Source organism: Mustela nigripes, unplaced genomic scaffold, assembly GCF_022355385.1.
Source record: "Mustela nigripes isolate SB6536 unplaced genomic scaffold, MUSNIG.SB6536 HiC_scaffold_148, whole genome shotgun sequence".
Taxonomy (NCBI): domain Eukaryota; kingdom Metazoa; phylum Chordata; class Mammalia; order Carnivora; family Mustelidae; genus Mustela; species Mustela nigripes.
This window is the reverse complement of record NW_026739562.1, coordinates 689313-713507: the sequence shown is the minus strand read 5'-3', so window position 1 is coordinate 713507 and position 24195 is coordinate 689313. Positions and strand designations below refer to the sequence as shown.

Below are 24195 nucleotides of genomic sequence, written 5' to 3'. Positions count from 1 at the left end.
TATCAGGATTATATAGTTATACTATTCTTTACCACTAGAATACAAGTTCCTTAGGAATAGAATGTGATGTTTATTTGTTATTAAAACCCTGGGGGCGCCTGGGTGGCTCAGTGGGTTAAAGCCTCTGCCTTCGGCTCAGGTCATGATCTCAGGGTCCTGGGATCAAGCCCCACATCGGGCTCTCTGCTCAGCAGGGAGCCTGCTTCCTCCCTTCTCTCTCTCTGCCTCTCTCTCTGCCTACTTGTGATCTCTGTCTGTCAAATAAATAGCAATAATCGCGCCTCGGCTAAACCTCATTGGCTACGATACTGCCACTGCGCAAAGCTGTCTGTCAAATAAATAAATAAATAAATCTAAAAAACAAACAAACAAAAAAAACAAAAACAAAAACAAAAAAAACCCTGATGCCCAGCAAAGTGCCGGCCATATAGTCACTGTTTGAAAATATGTTTTGTTACATAAAGAAAAAAAAAAATACCCCATTACAGACAAAGCTAATGTTTCTGTTCACAGTGTGTAGCAGATAGAAAATTCACAAATTATCTTTTGCTTATGTAGTTTTTTTCTCTCCAAAAATCATTATTTGAGGGGAAGATTTTAGCCTTTATCACAAGTTATTACTAAGTAAAATGTGTGTTTTTACATTCCAGTGGAATCTCCAACATAATCTACTGTTTATATCCTTTGAAACATCTAGCGGCTTCACACTCCTGCATATTTCTTGAATTGAATTGGCTTAGATTTAATCTATTTTATAATAGACAGTAGGCACAAGTCTGTTGTGAAACTAGCCACCTTGGGGGAAGCATAAACCCAAGAACAACCTCACATTTATAAATATGCAAGTTTGTTTACTAGACCAAAAGCTCTTCACTAGACTGTGAACTCCTTAAGGATAGGGAGTGTAGCTTACTTTCTCTCACACAGCCTGAGCACGCGCACGCGCACACATACACACACACACAGAGATATGTAGCATTTGTCTATTTTCTTGTGCAAATTACTCTCACCTTGGCTGATTCTAAGCTACCACATTGAAGTCACTGAATGTGATGTTGAGAATGCATACAGTTAGCAGGACAAGCTGATTCCCACATGCTGGCGCACGGTCACTAAAGGTCTAGATGGGTTTAAGAATCCAAAAGATGATTGATTTTAAGAAGCTGATATGTGAATATAGTGTATACTATGTGACACTTCCAGACACATCTGGGACATTACTTGTAATAAAATACATTAATGTTCCCACACTGCAATAAAGGGATTTTCACACTAGGACCCACATATATAAATACCAAACATAAAAAAGAAGCTCTGTTTTCAGGACCTTGTGTGTGTGTGTGTGTGTGTGTGTGTGTGTGTAATTTCAAATTGCATAAAAAGTATTGAGACTCTATATTCATATTTAAAAAGAAAAAAACAAAACAAAACAGTACATCAGTGGAAAACCATTCACGATCTGTAACATACCCACATACCCACCCAGGCTGTTTGCACCTGGTTCTATTCATCGTCTTTGCGCTTTCTGCATCTCTTTAAATTTCAGGTAGCTGATGGATATGCATCTTCTGTCTTGTCCACTTATATTTCAATTGACTTTCCTCTTCCCATTGGAAACACCAGGTTGTCTTTACTTGATGTTTAGCTCCCTATTCCTTTATTCCATGTCATTGTGTAGTATTTTGACTTTGACTTTAAACTGCTGTAATACCTTCCTACCTCATTCATATCATTGGAACAAAATTAATTCTTGAACATGTATACATTTTTACAGGTCCACCGAGAGCCATGATTTTCCTTTTTTTTTTTTCCTCTGAAAATTTCTTTTAATCTAGTATATGGAAGAAATTGGACAAGTTCTAAGAAACCTCTGAGGCTCAAATATGGATCGATGTTGGACTGTAGGAGAGCCATCCCCAGGGTCCAGTAGCCTTATCAGACATGCAGAATCAGGTAACAGTGGTCTGGTCTTCCCTGGAAGATTGATTCCTTTCATTGAGATCGCTTGCAGGGGGCTTGGTGCCTCTGACTGTCCTATGTAAGATGGTGCTATGGGACTGGATGAAATGCTATCTTTAACATTTAATTGAAGTCTAAATCTAATTATTTTTAATGATTCTAGCTCCTCACTTGAGTGTGAATCAAGTGACATAGAAACACTCAAGGAATCATGAATTACCTAAGATGAGTGAGAGTTTAGACAAACCCATGACTATACACTGATAAGGCTGATAAAGTCAGGCCTTATTGGTATCTGAGATGACTAATGGATTCATTAAAATTCTTTCTTAGGAGATCAAAGATGTTTTAATTATCAGAAAAGTAGCTTTCACAAAGCTCTTGACTCTCTCATCCCATAAAGCAATGGCGTCTGGCTTTATACGTGGCTGTGCCAAATTCACAATTTCCCACAGCCTAGAAAGCTGCTCTGTGTTTATGTTCTTTCATTCAGAGTTCTCACTTCTACTTCCAAATGAGTCCATTTGCAAGAACATCAAAGGGAAGAGAAGGATCCATTTCAGCTACACCCACAGTTTTGTGTAATACATTAAGATTGATCAAGGCTTGGGTAATAAGTTCATGAATATTAGCTATCTTCTGGAATTGAAAAGATTTGGGGCTTGAAAAATTCAGTTGTTGATATAAAGGGCTGCCACCACTGTTTCTTACAAACTAAGGATCTAAGATTTTGTTTGTTTGTTAGTGAGTGTGGACAGCATCCCCCTACTCCCCAAATTTATACCTCTCACTGGTTGCCTTTATTGGAGAAGGCATTCTTTTTAGAGCCAAACTGAATGAATGATAACTGTTGAGAATAGAATGAAAACTAGCGAAATGTAAGTTTGATCCTCCTCCCCACCTCCACATAAATATACATGTGCCCACACACAGTAAAACTGAGGATTTGGGCTAAGAGAGTATCCCTCTAAATAGCAAGAATTGAGGGGTGCCTGGGTGGCTCAGAGGGCTAAGCCTCTGTCTTCAATTCAGGTCATGATCTCAGGGTCCTGGGATCAAGCCCCTCATCGGGCTCTCTACTTGGCAGGGAGCCTGCTTCCCCCCCCCCCCTCTCTGCCTGCCTGCTTCTGAGCTCGCTCTCTCTCTCTCTCTGTGTGTCAAATACATAAATAAAATCTTAAAAAAAAAAATAGCAAGAGTTGACACACATCTCCAACAGACATGGCTTCTGGAACTCTAGGTGTAATTGTACACCCCAAGTCCTTATCATTCACTCACTATTAGGAAACATAGTCTCCCAGATTGAGTATTAAAGAATTACTTAACCTCTCTGAAAAGTAGTAATAAATAATAATTTCTTTTTCTGTCTTACAGGACTGTTGGGATGATTTACTTAACTAATTTTCTCAATTTTTATACCATTAAATATACTTATTGAGATATACTATGTGGCAGGCACTACATTGGTTATTATGGGCTATATGGTTATTATGGGCTATTTATATAAAGATAAATAGCTTTGCCCTTGAGAAACTCTAAGCCCAGAAGAGAAGTACCATCAGGACATAGTACAATCAAATTGATTTGAAAGAATAATCCATAAGAAAAGTACAAATAAAATACTGTGCAGGTTTAGAAATAAAAAGATTACTTTTGAAAAGAAGAGGTTGTAGGAGGGAGTGGTAGAGATTGTAGATATAAATTTCTTTTAAAAGAAAAAGCCATGTAATATTCCTGTGATTTCCATCCTTCCCTGCATGAACCCTCAGGGTCAACTGTTTACACCCTTGTAGCTTATGGTACTTTCTTGAATGGAAAAGCCACTTAATCAAATAATAAAACCTGGTCAATTACTTGTTTGATTGGTTGTCCCCTTTTTAAACCAGGTCTGCTAGAATGGGGCATTAGATGAGTAAGTTTTGATCGGGGTAAGAATGTAGGGCATAGGGAAATGACTACCTTAAAGTGGTAAAATTCCACGTAGTTAAGGAGAGAGGGTAAATATTTAAGTACGTACTGCCGAGTCTGCAAGGGAGAGATAGAATAAAACAACAAGTAATTTTATGAACTATACAGTAGTTTTTCAAGGTTTAACTGTAGTCACAATCAGAATTACCAGCTCTTACCCTTCTCATCTTCAAAACTGAGTGGGCAGTATATATGCTTTAAAAAAAAAAAGATTTTATTTATTTATTAGACAGAGAGATCACAAGTAGGCAGAGAGGCGGGGGTGGGGTGGGGTTGCGTGGGGGACGGATGCAGGCTCCCTGCTGAGCAGAGAGCTCGATGTGGGGCTGGATCCCAGGACCCTGAGATCATGACCTGAGCCAAAGGCAGAGGCCTAACCCACTGAACTATCGACATGCCCCGCAGTATATATTCTTTGATGGTTTTAGCAGACAAGCACCAAGGAGTATTGGTGTCCTTACCTGGGCCACTCAAAACTAGATTAATTTTAGGGTTAAGAAAGCATTATTGAAAACTGAATTCATTTGTAATATATTCTGATGACTCCTGATTTGTGGGTCATACATCAGTTATCATGCCACAACTTTTTATTTTCCTGAGGTAAAACAAAACCCCTCCATTTGCCGTTTCTGGACCAGTAGGTACTATATCCTCAGACTTACCTTAAGGGGGTCTTTTGACAAAGCTAAATTCAAGCCCTAAGGCTCAGAGCCCTCTGTAAAGGCCAGGGAAGGCTGAACATACAGGAAGGAAGTTTTCCTTAGTTATTTAAGGGATGTGTAACATATTAGACTTCTTCCATTTGGACCCCAAAGGCAGAACCAAAGTTGATGGGTTGAATTCATAACGAAGGTTCCTTGTAAGGGAGAATTATCTACGGTCAGGAATGATCAAGGGTTAAATGGCTGTCTAAGGATATGTTTGGGACCCTTGCTCATCATTACATAGTTTCAAGCATGAGCAGTATTAACATGTCAAAGCAAAATTTATGCTGGCCAAAGTTAATCAAAGGACGAAGACTTTATTCGAGGCTGTTGCAATAAGGACCAGAGACCACAACTAAGTCTAAATTCATCTCCTATGAAGAGGAAGGAGTAGGGTTTTTGTTTTTGTTTTTGTTTCTGTTTTTTTTTTTTTTTAAGGACTCATATGAGCTAATGAAAAGGTCCTGGAGGATATTGGAGGAAAGTCATGGACCTGTGTTTGCTAATTGGCTTTACACAAGGGAAAAATAAACTTCCCACATCTTTAGACAGGAGGTCCTTTTGCAACTTGGATAAAAGCACTCACAAAAGTTAGGTTTCTACCTTCCTGCTGATATTGGGAGATTGCTCCTTTGCTGGTTACATGTCAAAGAGATGGTTCCTGGCTGGCTCAGTGGGTTAAGCCTCTGCCTTTGGCTCAGGTCCTGATCTCTTTGGGCTCTTTGCTCAGCGGGGAGCCTGCTTCCCCAACTCTCTCTGCCTGCCTCTCTGCCTACTTGTGATCTCTGTCTGTCAAATAAATAAATAAAATCTTTAAAAAAAAAAAAAAAAAAAGAGGTGGTTCCCAGATCCTTGAGAAAGACATCCCTGGGTTGTGAAACTGGAAAGAGGCTTTTGAAAAATGATTTACATGTCAAAGGGGCTGAGAAGAGATTTGTAATTACAAGTTTTCTGAAATAAATGCTCCAAGAAAAGGGTGTGAAGGAGTCAGGAAGAAACCTGTTTCAAGTTGAGTCAAGCTGAGAGAAAGACTAAGGCCATCTCAGTCAAACTCGTGGTAGCGATATTATAACCGGAAGTCAAGAATAGAATGTGTGGTAATTATTAAAATATTTTACAAGTCTGACGTTTCCTGTGTCCTGAGTTTGGCTAGAAAGATCGGGGTGAGAGGGGGTTCCCAGGAAATTTCACTCATTTGGATAAAATCCCCATTCCTTCAACTGGGGCTTCTCGGTGGCTTTTCTCCAGGAGTTCTAATTGCTTCCCATTTTCTGTTTGTAGAATCCAGAGATTTAAAATTTCGTCTCTTTGCAGCTGTACGCATCAACATTAGGTAGGAACGTTTGGTGGTGCCTCCCTAAAAGAATGACTAACTTCTGCCTTTAGTGACAGATGAACTCATTTTGTGAGGGAAACCCAGGCAATTATGGAGCTCAGGAAATCCAGCAATTCCACTCCCCTCTTATGGCACCTGGATGGAAGGAGGAATTGTAAATACCAACTGTTGTTTGGGATCTTTGATGATAAGAGAGGAAAATGTCACTAGAGCACTGGCTCTGCTCTTAATAAGGCTTTTTGGCTATTGTTTGGAATTCTTGTCATCATGTTGTGTGGTCCATTGTTGTATACTGATATTAATGGCGTTGCTGCCTCGAAACTCGCAACATATTCAGATCATTTCAGACTGACCAGGACCCAAGGCGGGTAAACTCTGGTTCTTAAAGGGAGCCACAAACAAGGACACCCAGCGGCAGAGGGATGATGGAATTTGCCAGTAGAGTCTGTGCGAGCCTTGCTAATGTAGGGGCCGTTTTCAAATATGACAGTGGCTAGGATTTCCCTAGAGAGTGCACTTAGGCCTAGCATGTGAATCAGTGTTGAAGTTATATTATTTTTAGAACGATTTGCAAAGAAGGACGAAAAAGTAAATAAACGATTCCATAATTAATACTGTAAGTGTGAATCATTCAAGACCCATTTGTTTTTGTGGGAAAATCAGCTGGGCCATTGCCGGTGTCCTGCTGCGGGCTGCTAGGTTGGGTGGAAATGATCCCAGGGAAATGCAGTGAATTTGCCTAACAGCCTTCCCATTAAATGCTCAGGCTTTGATCATTACCTTTAATAGTTTCGCCCCCTCCCTGCAGCCACAGAGCCCAGCGGGCAGGTTTCAGATGCTCCCCTTCTGATCCCGTAATTGGAATTGATAACTGACCATCATACGGGAGCTGGAGACACTTGTCAAATGCAGTCCATCCCACTTAGAGTCAGAAATGGCCCCCTCCTCTATTGGGGGAGATTAAGCAGATCTTTAGCATTTGGAGCCTCTGAGCTTGGTCTAGCCCAACTCATTCATTTTACACAAAGGGAAATGAGGTCCAGAAAGGTTCTGTGACCTGCCTGGGGTAGTATAATTTGTTGGGCACAGAGGGAGAATTACAACCCAGAGGTTCTCTGTCTGCCTGGCTTTGCCTCCAACTGACACCATTTCTTCCTGATTGAGTAATTTTCTCAAGGTTAGGGGAGAGGTTGGGACTGATTTGTGAATGGAAACACAGTTGCTAATCAGTTATTCTTTTCTTTGGACAGCCTCCCTGCGGCCACTCTGCTGTAGAGTCCCCTTTTTGTAGTAATCAACCAGATGCCCTCAGAGGACGACTGGTTAAGTACTATATTGAAAAAGCATTTCCCACACTTTGTTTTCCTTAATGAGCCAACCACTCTAGGACCACCTAGCTCTGTTATGCATAGGAGCAGAGCCGATGAGGGCCAGAGGTATAAAACGCCTTGCCCATGAACACACAGCTCCTAAGTGCCCAAAGTGTCATTTGAACAAAGATCTTGGTGATTCTAACACCTGGGGCCTTAGCCAATATTTAGTGCTAATTTGGCCTCTCCACCATCCTCGTCTGAACAGCCTGTGTAACTAAATGCAAGGAGTGATTTGAAATTTGAAGTAAGGGTCCCTGTAAGGTAGCATTTCCGGCCTGGTGACTTCTTCCTTTCTTTCTGTCCCTCCCAGCCTCTCTGGTGTTTCAGCCCACGTTTGACTCCCCCCTCCTTGTCACTATGGAGACCAACACCTATCCAACAACCATCACTCCCTTTAGGAACTGATTTTCCTCTATTTCTAGTTCTGCATCCTTAAAGCAGTTACTGTTCAAAGTGCACATCTCAGTGTTTGTGAGGGTTCTTTCGGTCACACCCACATCTGTGCTTCTGTGGACTCCGGGGACCTCACTGACCCTTTGAGAAGGACGCCACCAGGATAGGTGTGGAGCTGCCGAATTGAAGGCGTTCACTCCCACTGCTGAGGGGGAAAACAACAACAACAACAACAACAACAACAACAAACCTTTCTCCAATCTGGTTGGGAAGATAAAAGTGCAAGTCTTCATTTCTTTGATGTCAGAAGAAAGATTGGTTTACTTTTATTGCTGTATCCAGTGAGACTAATGCATTTCCTTTGGGGGCGGGGGGGGGGGGGGGGTTTAAAAAAATAGTGAGCAAGTCAGTGAAAGAATGACAGACAGATGACTAGGAGAGAAGCAAGAATTTCACAGATGGATGTTTTCAAATATTTCATTTGCAAACTGAACTGTAAAGAAAATGAGGTTGGTCCTAGTAAGCAGCTCCCACTGCCAAGTACGAGGTCCAAGGCTCATGCTGACAAGTTCAGGGTGGTTGGTGAGTGCTTTCTGCCTCGTGTACTCTTGGGGTGGTGTGGAGTGTGGCTGCACATTTGCGTGGCTGGAATCAAGGCGTCTCTCTCTTTTTTTCTTTCTCATTCTCTTCCTTTCTCCTGCACTCTTGTGCACAAGTGCACACATCACACAAATACACACTCCACATTCCTGTCCAACTTCTCTCCTAAGTTTATTTTCAGCTGACTGGTTCACAGACAGCAAATGTTTTCAGGCATGGCTAGGGTTTGATGGAAAACCAACAAAAAGGTAAGAGCCTGAGGAATATAGGTTTAACAATGGAGCTTCCTTTGGCCAACCCAGGGTCCCATAGTATTTGTTGATGCTTATCAAAATGGCGGAAGATAGCTTGCAAAGCTAGAATTTTTATTTTTAAAAAGTTATTTTAGGAATTTTAATTGTCAAGCTGGGAACATTGGGTCAGCATGGAAAGATCAAAGTCCACAAAGGCAGTTGGGTCCTGCAATCTAATTTTGTCAACAGCATTTCTAGCCGTGTGGCCTTAGGTCAATTACTCTCTCATTGTTTGCTTTCTCATTTCCAGGAAAATCACACCTACTTCTCAAGGTTGCAGTGCAGGTTAAACAGAACATTTCTGTGGTCATCTAGCTGGATGTTGGAGGCTGATTTTCATATTCTGTCATTCTTATACTTTCTGCAAGAAAATTTCTTATAAGGGAAACTGGTTGGGCGACAACTATGTAAATGGATTTAAAAAAAAAAAAAAAAAGAAACAGAATCAGATAAATTTGGGCAGTCTTAAAGGGATGGTATGATTAAGCTCTAAAAAACTTAATATCCCTGAAAAATGACCAGTCATTTCCATCAAGGTAGGTAAGATATTCTCTTGCCTAATTACTCATTCAAGCTCAATTAAGGAAGAAAAAGAGAATCCTTTCAAAATAAGTCTATTGAATCACTTTGTAGCTCAAAGCCCAATGGTCCACTTCAATCTGGGTAAAGGCCTTATTTTTGATGATGTCTGTCCTACAAGGCCCTATGCAGTTGGACCCCATTTCTTCATCAGCCAAAATAAAAGTAGCACCTTCACCTCAACTTTCAACTCCCAGGCTACCTGACTGTTCTCTCCACATGGCAGGTAGGCTGCTGCCTTAGAACCTTCCTACTCGCCTTTCAAATGCCTGAATAATTATCTCCCATATATCCACTGAATGTACTCTGCTACCTTCTGGGGAGATTTCTGCAGAAAGTAAAACTATCCAGTTTATATTTCTGTAATTCATGGGTTACGAGAGGGTCCATTTCTGACCCTGTGCCCCAATTCTGAGGTCCCCTTTAGCTCCATTTATTACCTGGGCACAAAACAGCATCTATTTGGAAAGCTTTCTGAATAAGCAGGCAGGCAGAATGTAAATACATGTAGAATTATTCCATATCTCAGAACCAGAAAAGCCTATGGACACGGATGGGTGCATATGCTAAATCAGAGCTGGCATAAATCTTAACCTAGAGTTGGAATTTAAAACCGAACTTTATTTGAGCTGCAAAATGGACTTTCTTTAACTCTCTCAAGGGAATAAATAAAGAAATATAAAAATTGATTACATGCTATGGTGCATCTTGACATGTAGATTGGGGAAATTTGCATTGATATTATAAGAAAGAATATTTGTGGAGGATCAGTCTATCTCATAACAATTGTTAATCGAGTAAGGAAAGTAATTGAATCGTTGAGCTCAGATTTCTACTAATTCAAGTGTGTAATGGAATTGTGGTGGTGGATCTCTGCTGAGAATAGATGTCTGTAGATTTATGAGTTAGAATCAGACCTTGTTCTTCTCGTAGTAAGTCTGTACATAGACGGTCTGTGGGATGTGTGAGTGTGTCTGTCTCTGGATTTATTTCTCTATTTACATGTAACCAAAGCACAGGAACATGTAATTATACATTTGTTTTTCTTTTTCTTTCTTTCTTTCTTTTTTTTCTTTTAGAAGGAGGGAGAGGGAGAGGGTAAGAGAGGGAAACTTAAGTGGGCTCTACCCTCCATGCAGAGCCTAATGTGGGGCTCAGTCTCACCATCCTGAGATCATGACCTGAGCTGAGATCGAGAATCGGATGCTGAACTGACTGAGCCACTCAGGGGCCCCTGTAATTATAAATTTTTAATGCCTGCTCTTCCTCTCTTCTTTTTTTCCCTCCGTCTCTCTCTCTGATCCAATTACCCATTCCGTACGTACATGGAACCTGCTATGGGAAGCCCTTCCAGATCCTTAACCTGTAACCCCTTCAGCCTCTTCCTCCTCCAGAACATGGATTTGTTCCCCATTTCCCACTTATCATAATTCATTGAAAGTGGTGATAAAGTAATTGCCTCATTCTTATTAAATATAAGTTACATAAGAATAGTAAACATGGAGCACTGGATGGCTAAGTTGGTTCAGTGGCTGACTCTTGGTTTTGGCTCAGGTCATGAACTCAGGGTCCTGGGACCCAGCCCCATGTTGGACTCCACACTCATCGGAGAGTCCGTTTCAGGATTCTGGTTCTCCCTGTGCCCCTTCCCCCATTCCCTCCAGTGTGCTCTCTCTCTTTCTCTAAAATAAATAAATCTTTTAAAAAATGGAACAGTAAAGAGGTCTACCTTGTTCACTATTGTATTTTGAAGTAACTAGCATAGTGTTGGTATATAATGGGTGCTTAATAATTTTTGATGAATGGATGGATTAACTCAGTATTGACTACTTATAAAGCACTATGTAGGGACCCCAAACACGTTTAATATCAGAAATAGTTTTAGTCTCCCAGGAGCTTGCAATTTTTGTCGTGGAGATAAAACACATTCTCCCAGCAGAATTGAATGCATTAGATTATGAGGAACAAAACTGTTGCTAAAATCAGTATTGTTGGAATTCAAAGATGAGCCAGAGTCCGTCGGCTGTCCCATGGGGGATGATAGAGTAGAATTTGAATGGAAAGAATGGGAAAATGTGATGGAGCAGCCAGAGTTATGTTGCAGGTCAGACCTATTGGACAGTGGCGTAATGCAGAAAATCATGGCGGAATAATGTGGACTAGAGGGTAGATCCATTCTGTGGAAAGCTGTGAACATGAGCTGAGCTGTGGGAGCCTTGGCCGTTTCTGAGCAAGAAAGAGATATGATGGGATCAGACTTTTAAAAAGATTAATATGTGGCCACTGAGTGCAGTGTGGATTATCTATTGCCAAATAAAGCACATTTTTGTGTGAACCCATGAATTGATACGGTAGGTGAGTGCCAGTCTGATTAATTATAAACTCCCATGGGTCAGATAAGCAGGTAAATGAAGGGGGCTAATCTTGAGGTTAGAGCAATTTATGAAGTGTTACACTTGAGAGAATTATTAGTGCAGGAAGCTTCAGTGTACACAGCATTAATTTTTCAAGCAGAAATAAACTTCTCCATCAATCCTATAGTTTGTGTTTTGGAATGAGACTAATAGAATATAAAAGAGTGACTGGCTCTGGATTAGGTGAGTTATTTAGTTATTGTTTATTACTTTGTTTAACTTTTTGGTGTGGGTGGAGGTAGGACATGTTTTTAATCCTTTCAATATTCCAGTCCTGTCTAGAAACCCTGTTGGAATCCAGCTTGATGCAATAGAAAACAACAACAAAACAAAACAAAACTACAAGTTCCAAGGCCAGTTATCCCTGGATTATTTATTTATTTATTTATTTATTTTAAGATTTTATTTATTTGACAGACAGAGATCACAAGTAGGCAGAGAGGCAGGCAGAGAGAGAGAGAGGAGGAAGCAGGCTCCCTGCTGAGCAGAGAGCCCGATATGGGGCTCATCCCAGGACTCTGAGATCATGACCTGAGCTGAAGGCTGAAACACCCAGGCGCTCCTATCCCTGGATTTTAATGACAATACTGCCCTCATTGGTGCCTTGGGTAAACCACAACTTTAGCCCATTTTGCCACAGTGAATACCCTCCTAGGGTAATTTTAAGGATTGTAATTAGATTAGGATATATAATTAGTCTCTTGAAAAATCTATCTCAGCTTTATTGAGATAGTATTGACTTAAAACATGTAAGTTTAAGGTGTACAATGCGATCATTAGATACATGTATATATCATCAAATGATTACCACAGAAAGATTAGTTAACATTTTCATCTCTTTGCATAATTGTAATTGTGTGTATATGGTGTGTGTATGTGTGATGATAACATTTAAGATCTACTCTCTTAACAACTTTCAAGTATAGGGTACCTGGGTGGCTCAGTCGGTTAAATGTATGCCTTCAGTTTAGATCATGGTCCCAGGGTCCTGGGATGGAATTGTACATGGGCTTCCTTGCTCAGCAGGGAGTCTACTTCTGCTGCCTGTTGTTTCCCCCTGCTTGCATGCTGTCTCTCTCTGTGAAATCAATAAATTTAAAATAATCTTAAAAAATAAAAAATTCAAGTATATAAAACAGTAATGTTAATTTTAGTCACCATGCTGTGCAAAACAATGGCATATTTAAAATAACACAATGTCCCTCAACTTATTGGTCAAAAGAGAGTGTTTCTGTACTACGAAATGTTATTCATTTATTTAGAAAATTAGTGTAGATAAATTTTTACAAAGATGTTCAAACCCTTTTAACCTAATTTTAAGGATAGTTAAAATTTATCTGTTATATTTACCTGCTGTATGTCGGAAGCTGTGTTCAGAGCCCAGATCTATGATCTCAATTAATTGAATGGATACTTAAAAAAAAAAAAAAAAAAAGTCTTAGATCTATTCCAGCCCACTCCAGGAGAAGTATATGCCACAATGAGCATTATATGTTTTGTTTTCTTACAGATTAGGCATATTTGTGCATGTGTGAATATAGGTGTGGGGTGTGTGTATGTGTGTGTATGTGTTGCTCAAGGGAGAGAGATGAAAGGTTGGTTAAGGCTGAAAGGTAGGTTACAATTTAGTGTAATCACCAAGAGGCTCATTTTAGGAGATCAACTCATGGGCAGACCTATACGGCACAGTTGGTTTTGCTTTTGGTTTTCCCATTTATGTCCTTGCCTGGCCCCGAATGGTACTGGCTGGTTTTCCTTCACCATCCAGCTGGTTTGAGACTGGTTTTTCTAGTTAGATCACAGATTCTATAGAATGAGTATATCTGTTCCCTGAAGATTTTATTTCTTTATGTCCCAGGTTTTTATTTTGTTTGGTTCATCCTTTTTCTCCCTCTGTAGTGTCTGTGCTAAATCTTTACTAAGCTTTTCTTGTCAAAGCCTTGGTCCACTTGCTTACTCAATTCTTATCCACACCAAGTAAAAAGCTCCTGCTAGTCTGAGCTTAGTTTGCAATACATTCCAAAGTTCTGGGTTTAAAAAAAAAAAAAAAAAAGAAAGAAAGAAAAAGAAAAGAAAAGAAAGAAAGTGCTTTCTGAAAAGCTTTGGGATTCTTTAAGCTTTACGATACCCAGGGTTCAAGTAAAGTGTCTTTAGCCAAAATATAAATTCACTTTTATGTAGTATACTATATAGATTTTTACCAAAGTATATCAGGAGTTCCATCTGTGGTGATTTTTGACAAATTGCCCAGCATTATAAATGCTTCATGTCTCCACATTGTGGCTTTGTTCTTTGTCTTTTAAAGAAGCTCTAAGAAATGGTATATATATTTGGACATTCTAATCAAGTGTGTTTTGTCCTCTGGAACTCAAGGAACTCTTATGACTCTTCATGATTCTTAGAATAGTCCACATCCTGATATGGTCAACATCTTTCAAATTCATCATTGTGTCCATGTAGTGTTACCATAAACCCATTTTTAAATATGAAATGATTCACAGATTTATATAACTCTTATGGAATTTTAGACCTAAAAATCAAGAATAACTTTAGGGAATATATAAACTCTGAATAGCAAGTAGGTTTCATCCTGAAGGCCAACTCCGATTGATAAGATGTGATTATCTAAGTTGCTTTGAGGAAGAGGACCCTTGACTGCATCCAGCTCCCGTAATCACACACTCATGTGGTGATGGGACAAGAGTCAGGACCTCTGCAGTCATGCCAAGGATTTTAGAGCTGTCCCCTTTTTGAAAGGAGAAAAAAAAAAAATCCCAAAAAACTGAGGCACAAGAGAGTATCTGTGACTTGCAAGTTTGAAGTGTGGCGTAAATGTGTGTTTCCAGTGCGGATGTGAGAGAATGAAACATCTATTTTGAAAGTAGAATTCAAAGGGGAAGGTGAAGAGAAACAGGAAAGCAATTCCTTGCTGAAATCATGTAAGTTTGGGTCTCTTTATTCTCACTTTGGTGTGTGAGGCTGTTTATGGGACATGGTCAAGCAGCTGGCTTTGGTTTCAGGTTAACCTACGTTCAAATTCTAGTTGCCACCTTTCTGAGCCCTTTCCCCTCACCTCCCAAGATGGAATATTGGGTTAACTCATGAATCACTAAATTCTACCGCTGAAACTAATAATACACTCTATGTTAACTAAATTGAATTTAAATAAATAATTTGTTTTTTTAATAAAGATGAAATTTTGGGCTGGCGGATGCGCTCCTATGTTGACTGACGTGTTCAGCTGCTTGACATAGCGCCGTAGTAGTGAGTAATTTTTCTGTAGTTGTAGCTGTTGTTTTCCCTGGCTGGATCAGGGAACTAAATGAACTAATTTTGACCAAATGAAAGACCTCATGAATCTGCAAACACGGTAAGCCCCCTTTGATGTAGCTCTTCCCTTTGAGAAATGGGGCAGGGGTGGCTCTGGAAAATGCTTTGAAATACAATTTTCAGCAGGCTACAAAAAATGATATAGAAATGAAATGTAGCTTTCCTATTATTATCATCATGTTTTTTCTTATCTTCTGTACCCTGATTCTCTGACTATGGCTCGATGTTTGACTATAACTATTAACTTATTCAGGGAATTCTTCTTTCTAGATTACATCCCCTGGTGAAACCTTTTCATGTTTTAATGACTTCATTAGAATCTCCCTCCCCCTTTTTCTTCAGGAATCCTCAGTTATAAAAAAAAAAAAATCTGTGTTCAAAGCATATCTAAGCAAGAAGGTGACTTTTTCGGGTTCATGTCCTAATTGATGATACAAACTGCTAATTAAATGCATTTGTGTCTAATCAAAACATATCTAGAATTAAGCAGTACAGCTGTGCGCCAGGGGAACCACACGATAGAGTTGATTGGTAATGGCATAAGGACATAATTTGTCCTTCGCCCAGTGGTTCCCAAATCTGGCAGAACCTCAGAATCAGCTGGAGGAGCTTTTAAAAAATCATGGCCATATTCTCTCTGCCCCACCTCCAAAATTAGTACCCTAAAAACCAAAACTGAATGATTTTTTTTAAACCTCCTTAATAAAAGGCTGAAGACCAGCTAGGACTGGGAACTATACGGTCTAGATTTAAGGCATAGTTTGATGAAGTGGAAACCAGGCCTGGTCCAGAGTTCTTCATTCGCCTCTAAATTCTCTCATTGTCTTCAAAATTCCCTTTGGGTCCCACTTGTCATCTCTGTGGGGTTTTGCAGCCCTCTGAAAACTGCGGCTGTTTATTTAAACAGAAAAGGCAGGTGAGTCTTTGGCTTTGTTTCAATGGTTGGGTATTGTGATGGTTTCATTTAAAATATTCTACTCTTTAGAAATGTCACTGCGTGTCATTTTTTGCATGAGCATGAAAATTTGGTACTGGATAACTATAGGTAGATCCCATGTGGAACAGGGTCTGGTTCTTGTCAATGACAAGGATATTAAAACAGGGTGCCTTTTGAATAGCATTTATGTTTAACAAGTTAACCGATATTACTCAATTTTATCCTCATGGATTGCATTTCATTTTAAAAAAATATTGCCATAGTGTTCATACTTAGGGTCCTTTCTACCCCTAAAGACAGTCCTACTCTCAGATTGGCACATAGAGTCAAATGATCGCTCCAGGCCTCATAGAAGCAAAACATAAGTCAGGGCACCTGCCCAGTTCAGCCATTAAGCATCTGCCTCCAGCTCAGGTCATGATCTCAGGGTCCTGGGATCCAGCCCCTCATCGGGCTCCCTGCTCAGCAGGCAGTCTGCTTCATCCTCTGCCTCTGCTGCTCCCCCGCTTATGCTCTCTCGCTCTCTCTTTCTCTCTCTGTATCAAATATATAAATAATATCTTAAAAAGAAAAACGAAAACAAAAACAGAATTTAAACCTGCATTTGTCATCTCTTGTTTCTTTCCCCGCTTTTTCAAGTTATGGTTTGATCTTTTTCACCAGTTTTTCTTCTGGATGTTCTTTAAATCTGCCTCCCATCAAGGAGCTACCCCGTGATACACCTGGTCTCCTACTAAGTACATCCCTCCATTATCTCCATTATCTTTTCTACACTTGGGGAAGCTGAGGCTCACCGAGATAAGCAGTGTGTGAAACTGAAGAGCAGTATGAACCCCAGTCTCCTCTGCATAAAACCATCCAGAGCTATTGGCCATAATTGAGGACAAAAATGATTAGGAAATAGGTTTTTTTTTTTTTTTTTTAAAGTCCTTACCAGATAGCATTAAGAGGATAAATGGAAGAGGAACAAAGAAATCACATCTTTTTATCCTTACTAGATTGCAGCAGAAATGGAAAGAAGCGAGTTACAGGTGGGTGACCTAAATTGGAGGCCTCAAGCACATGCATCCAGACCTGGCCTAGATCCAGAAGGGGAGCAGCAGACTTGCTGGTTTTGTTGACACACAGTTATATCTTCCCGTTACATAATAAATTTCCCCCGATGCAAGCACATTTAAAAGATTGAAAGAAAGCCTTCATGACTGTTTGGGGTAATTTAATGCCAAAATTTATGCCTTGGAGAAGTTATGAATCAATCGACTATCAAAGACTTGTGCAGGTGTGCACAAAGAAAGCTTTCATGTCAACTATTTTTGCATCCTTTTCATTTCATATCATCAAGGTCCACTTTGAAGCTTCTTTCCAGGAATCAGGACCACGATATGTATTTGGAATTGGATGTAGATTTTTTTTTTTTTTCTATTTGGGGTTAGTAGCTCCCTGGTTTGTAGAGCACGAGAAAGCAATCTTGCTGCCTTCTGTACCAGTTTTGAGCAGAGCAAATGCTGCTATGATTTAAATCTTTTGTGTTCCAATCTTTGGAAACCATAAAAATGATAACAGTGAAACTGCCCATGAATAGAAATGCACAAAGTAGAAGAAGGATGTCGTTAATACAGTAAAATGTCTTTACAGAATAAGAAATAATTTGTGTTTCTCTTTCTGTTTTTAGTAATAGAACCTCTGTGGACATTCATCCTGATTTTTTACTAAAAAAAAATCCCATTAGTCGATGCCAAATATATTATGTTCACATGGTCCTCTCCAGTCAAATCTGTAAGGACAGACATTGAAATGTAGAGAGAAGTATAGAATAAATCTCTTGCAAGTACAATTTAGGGTTTTAGGATGCCAAAGGAGTCAGAATTTCAACTTGCTTTTTATAACCAAGATCTTTGCATTTAAGAAATAACTCAAGGTTCAATTGGAGAAAAGATGCCGTTTGAATCCTTGCTGGTAGTTCATCTTCACTCTTTTGATACTGACTAAATTGGCTACTTAGTGCTTCGGGCTAGATTCTTCCTTCTTTCTGTAGGACTTTTCCCTTTAAAAGAGTCATCTAATTAGTTGTTTTACACTCTGCTGTGGACAATAGATCTTTACACCTAAGCATCGCACCCTAAGGTAAAATTCCTGAATATTGTCTCTTCCCTTTTTCCCTTGTCCTTTCCTACACACACACACTCTCTTTCTCTCTTTTTCCCTCCCTCCCCCAAAGGCTGATTTCTGGAATGAGAGTGGGAGCCTTGCATCTGTTCTCTACAGGGTATTGATTGTAAAACTCCTTCATCTATGAAAGTCATTTGGAATCCTCTCGTCCAGCAAGTGATGGAGGAAGTGACTTTGGCCTCCAGGAGGTGGCAGCATGCTTGTGGGGAGGGCACAGGGAGTGAGGACAGGTGAAAACATCTCCCTTGCCAAGAGCCTCTTCTCTTCTTTTTACCTCACCGTCCTCCTGTGTATCTCAAAGCCAGGTTGGGCTAGTGAATCTCCAGGGTCCTTCTCAGGAGTGCCAGTATCCACGGTGCTTGCAACTGGGCTGCTCCTTTTCAGGAGAAGATCTGAGGCAGCCCTGGGGGCAGAGGGATGCAAGTTGGCACTGCAGGTGTCCCTCTCTTACCCCCCGGAAGTTGGACAGATCAGCGCCAATAGAAATGCAGGTATCTAACATTTGTCACTAAGAACATTGATTCAGTAGCAAAAAATAAAAAAAAAAAAAGACCAAACCAAAAAAACAACTCCCGAAAGGCATTTCACCTTGAAGTGTTCTCATCTGCGGCAGAGTGTGTCTCTGCTACTCCCGAGCAGTGCTAAGAGTTCAGATGTAATTTTGCATTTGGCACAGAGCCAGCCATCAAAGCCAAGAGAGAAGTCAGGGTTCAGGCTTCCTTAGGCTTCCCCCACCACCCCCACTGCTGAGTGGCTGGATTTTTTTTTCCCCCCAGACTGAGAATGATGATCCGATTTGAGCCTCAGGCAGTCACAGCAGCTCTTTTGTCGGCTTCCCTGCTTGGCAGAGGCTTGCTAAGGCTTGACTGAAATGTGTCAGTAGCAGCAGTCGCGGCCATCCCTCTGACACAGCCCTGCCACTCTTGAGTCACTGAGGGCATCCTGTTGCAAAATGCTTCCTGACAGAGGGGCCACAGCCACACGGAGAGATCAAGTGGCAGGTGCGTGGGGTGGGGGATTTGCTTAGAGGAGGAAGCTGAATCTGTCCATCAGCATCTTTTCCTCCTGGAGCCCTGAACATGGAAATGTCAGAGCGAGGTGGGCTTTCAGTAAAACCTGCCTTTCCTTGGCAATGGCATGCGTCCATCCCGTGGACATGAGGTCATCTAGTGGATAACGAGGCTGAGTCTGACTGCGCGGGGTCCTTGTGCCATTGGCAGAGCAAAGATTGCATTGGAAAAGGAAAACATAAAGGTGACAGCGATTCATAGACTCCAGAATTGTAGCTTCTGGGTCACAGATCAGAAGGGGCATTGCGGCTCCTAAGGCCTCCAGCTGCGGGAGACACTGTAAGCAAATGCTTTGTGCTTTGTTTTCCTCAGACTCAACACTGTCCAATTCAGGGAATTTCGATCCGGGAAGGAGATGGGAGCAGGAATAATGAACACCCTTGTCATGTCCCATTCCTCATCCATCCAGTGTATCTGTGTCATTCTTCTTCCTGGCATCCTTGTTGGGAGAAAAAACAAACAAGTGAGATATTCCCAGACACTCAGAGAAATAAGAACAGCATTTAGCAAAATTGGGAAATAGAATAAATCTGTCCTAGGACGTTCTAGACTTCCTGTTTTATGTCTTTGGTTGCTAGTGTGTCTATCCATTCATTCCCTTATTCAAACTCCTATTAATGCATTCAGCACATTGTTGCTGAGCATCTAGTATGGGGTAGATCTAGTCTAGAAGCGTGACCAAGAATCAACCAGGTCATTGCCTTCCTAGAGGTTCTCATGAGCAAGTAAATATATAAGCAAGCTAAATCCAGATTGCCAGAAGTGCTATCCCAGAAATAAATGGGCTGAAATGGGAACCGGAAGCTGGGGACTGTAGGGCAAAGGGAGGCTGCTTGGCACTGGGGCGGTGGGGCAGGCTGCTCTAAGGACAGTGAAGGGCTGAGGGAGGACAGTGAGCCTGTGAGCTACGAAGGGAACGAGGAGGGGCTGGGGAAGAACATTCCAGGCTCCTCGGCGTAATCCTATTCTCAGATGCTCCGACTTCTTTTTTTATTTTTTTCATTTTATTTATTTATTTGACAAACAGAGATCACAAGTAGACAGAGAGGCAGGCAGAGAAAGAGGGGGAAGCAGGCTCCCTGCGGAGCAGAGAGCCCAATGTGGGGCTCGATCCCAGGACCCTGGGATCATGACCCGAGCCGAAGGCAGAGGCTTTAACCCACGGAGCCACCCAGGCGCCCCGTCCGACTTCTGATGACATTCCTCCTTCCATCCTCACGTAGGACTTCAGGTGGCCAATTTTGTCTGCCTAACTTGCTAGCTGTGTTACCTTGGGCAAGTTTCTTCACCTTTCATGTGCTCTTTCTTTGTCTGAAAAATGGGGATGATAGAAGCTCAACCCTACATATTGAGGGTTATTTCGGTATAAAATGGAACACTGGCACCAGGCCTGTCTCAACACATCTTTGTTCTCCTTTTCATTCTTCCCTTCCTGTCTGCCTCACCCGCATAAATTCAAATTCCTAACTGAAGTGTCATTGGCAACTCTTCCTAGAGATAATTAATTATCTTTTAGGATAGTTCAGGTGGTCCTTTGGGAAGGGTTGAGGTTGGGGATGGAGTGAAGCCTTTCTTCGGTTCTTGAAGTCGAACTTTGTTGAGAGTTGCCTACACTATATGTGAAGCTCGGAAAGCTGGAAGTCATGGTTTTCCGTCCCATCATCCTTTGTCTTTGGGTAATTAAGGTCAAGGTGGCCATTCTTGCTTGGGAAAATGAAACTGCTGATGGACAGCCTTTTCTTATAGTGGATTCCCAGACTCCTGAGAAAGATGTTCCCTTTCTCCATCTCCACAGTCATTCTGCACCTCTTGGAAGTGCCCACATCATGTCCCATCTCTGTCCCCAGCTGGCTATCAACCAAGGTGCTAGCTGGCAACAGACTGTCACTGATCGTTTTCCCAGTAAGGTTTTACACCTGTCATGGAACTTGTTTAAAACTCACTTTGCCCAATTTATTTACATTTTATTGTGTGAAAGATTCTCTCCTGGGATGAATTCGGATTTGTAATAGCAAGTGCTGTGAAAGGAATAACACAAACATAGCTAGACACCAAGCTTAGCTTCTGATTTTTGCCTGACTCTCCTTAATTATTAGATAGGCTCTAGCTGTGACTCAGTAATTCAGTTCTATCTTATTCTTTTTTTTTTTTTTTAAGATTTTATTTATTTATTTGACAGAGAGAAAGTTCACAAGCAGGGAGAGAGGCAAGCAGAGAGAGGGGGGAAGCAGGCTCCCTGCTGAGTAGAGAGCCTGATGTGGGGCTTGATTCCAGGACCCTGGGATCATGACCTGAGGTGAAGGCAGAGACTTAACCCACTGAGCCACCCAGGCGCCCCTCTATCTTATTCTTAACTCTAAGCTCTGTCTTATGATCCATATAATGATCTATAATGATTCTTTTTTTTGTTGTTTTTTGTTTTTTGTTTTTAAGAAATCTCCAACTCTTGACCCCTCTCAAGGGCTTTGGCTTATACTACTGATATCCCAAATTCCATCCACATTTAGAGTGATATGCAAACTTAGGCCTATCCACAGTATTTAATATTTAGCTCCAGACCAAGGATCGGAGAACAGAGGGTGAGGACCAGGAAGGCATACAAAGTCAAGGTGGCCATTACTGAAATTTCCATTTTCAAAATGCAGACATTCCAAACAGCCTGTTTCTTCTTCCTCTCCTATCTCCCAACCTTTCAATGAATAAGAATAAAAAAATTAAAAAAAAAAAAAAAACACTGCACAGAGTTTCTGATTGGTTTTATAATGAGATCATTATCTTAGCTTGATCATGTTGTAGAAGCCACGTTCCAGGCCATAAACTGCAATGCAGAACTGAAGGTCTTGCAAGAACACACCTGAACAGTGGTGGGCCTCTCAGTAATGGACTCCATGCTCCGACCCCCGCTTGGTGGCAGGTGGTGTGAGGTGACTGATTATTACAGGAAGTGCGTGCCAGCCTGCAAGCTCCGCTGTTTGGTACATTTCCGGCAATGTGAGCAAAGAAAAAAAAAAAACCCACAAAATTTGAATGTCTCTTTTTCCCCCCCAAACAGGGACTCCATGGTAATTTCATTATTGATAATTACAAAGGAAAAAGCACTCAAATGCAAAAATTAATGTCCAGTTTGCCTCTTAATGGCTTGAAGCAAATCTGATGGCTGTTGCAATCCAATGAAATGACAATTTTGAAAGGGGGGAAAAAAGCCTTGATTAAATTCCTTCTGCACCTACCCCGGTATGTGCATCTTTCCTTTTGTCTGATTATTACCAAATTTGCAGAGTACATTGAAAAAATAAAATAATCTAAAATGTGTTTTTTCTAATTATAGAGCTAGTGTTCTCTCCCTCTCCTTCTGTCTCTCTCTCCCTTTTTTAAGTTTACCTATTATTTGAGAGGAAGACAGCAAATGCTGGGTGTGAGGGCAGAGAGAGAAAAACTCAAGCGGACTCTACACTGGGTATGGAGTCTGACACAGGGCTCGATCAACAAGACCCTAAGGTCACAATCTGGGCTGGAACCAACTCTGCCACTCAGGCATCCCTCTAAGACTAATTCTTATAAGTAGACAGGAGTCTGTAGTAGTTAAAAGCTCAGGTTCTGAAATCAGACTACGTGAGTTCAATCATGGCTGTGCTGCCTACTACTTTTGCAAGCTTCTTACCCTCTCTCTGCCTCATTTTGCTCATCTATAAAATGGGACCAATGATAGTACCTACCTTGTAACATTGTTGTGCAAACTAAATGAGTTAATACATGTAGAGTTCCTGGAATAGAGCGTACGTGTTCAGTAAATGTTTGCTACAAATAAAACTGCAGAAAACTCTGAAAATACAAGGTCAAAAACAAACATAATCACCTCTCCACCCAGAGCTGAGTGCACTTAACGTTTGGAAAGTTTTCATTTTAGCTACTGTGTATTTGTGTGTGTGTGTGTGTGTGTGTGTGTGTCTGTATCTTACTATAAACATGGCTGTGTATCTTCTTTTTCACTAAACAGTGCCTTTGAGCATTTTACATGCATTTAGAATTACTTTCATACATTTTGGACTGCATAAAATTATAAAATAAGAAGTTCTTTTTAAAAACGATTTATTCTGTGACATTTAATTTGTGTAATTATTTTAATTAAAGTGAAGTAGTAAGTCTTAAGTTGAGAGGATAAAGAGAGAGAGAAATTCAATAGAGTTGTTCTTTTTTTAACATATCTGTACTCTGAGGAACCGTATGGTGATTTTTTTTTTTCCTCTCCCTTTTTGATCGTTTGTATCCTCTGGTCTGAGGGTGATATGTGTGCTTTAATCCAGGAGTTGAGGCCGGGATGGATGGAGCAGTGGGGAGAAGAGAGGGATATAGTTTGGGAAGACAGATATAATAATGTCCATTTTGTAATAGTGTTATGAGGATAAATAAGACTGGCATGTAATGTGCTTAGCATAGTAAGTGTATAATATATTGTAATTAGTATTATTAATAATTTTTATTTATTACTTTAGAGAGTATATTTTAAGTACTTTCAAATTAATAGGGAGAAATAGATTTAACCGTTTGGGTTTGCTTCATTCGGACTCAGTTAACCCCTCTAGTAAGAGCCATAGGGCATCAAGGAGCGGAATTTCCTGATGATTCCATTTCTTCACACTAATGAATATTTCAATCTCTCTTACTCCTTGTCTACCACTTAGAGATATGAGAGGAAGGACTTGGCCACGGAGGCCACGCAAAGGAGCAGGTGGAATCTTGAGTCCTGGGCTGGACTGGGCTGGACTGGGCTCCGGTACCAGTTTGGGGATACCTCTGATTGATGGACCAAAAGTCCATTTCCCTTCTTCCTCTTCCTGATTGTTCATTTACATGGCTTTCTCATCAAACTCTGTGGCTTTCTCATCAAACTCTGTGGCTTTCTCATCAAACTCTGTGGCTTTCTCATCATACTCCCTATTAAACTTTCTTCTCACGGTTGGGTAAGAATGGACCGGAATTGGATTTACTAACTATTCAATTACCCAGGCTATCTTGCTCTGTTGCCATCCAATGAAGCCGCACTAGCCTAGCTCTCAGACAACATATAGC

General features: G+C 40.8%; 1 protein-coding gene and 1 pseudogene across 5 annotated transcripts in view; one reads left to right on the top strand and one right to left on the bottom strand.

Annotated features, from left to right (window-relative positions):
* Window positions 1-24195, top strand: part of LOC132008405 (leucine-rich repeat-containing protein 4C) — a 1212627-nt gene that overhangs the window by 1132148 nt on the left and 56284 nt on the right. The gene's annotated exons all lie outside the window — the stretch shown is intronic.
* Window positions 263-326, bottom strand: LOC132008531 (U4 spliceosomal RNA; annotated as a pseudogene).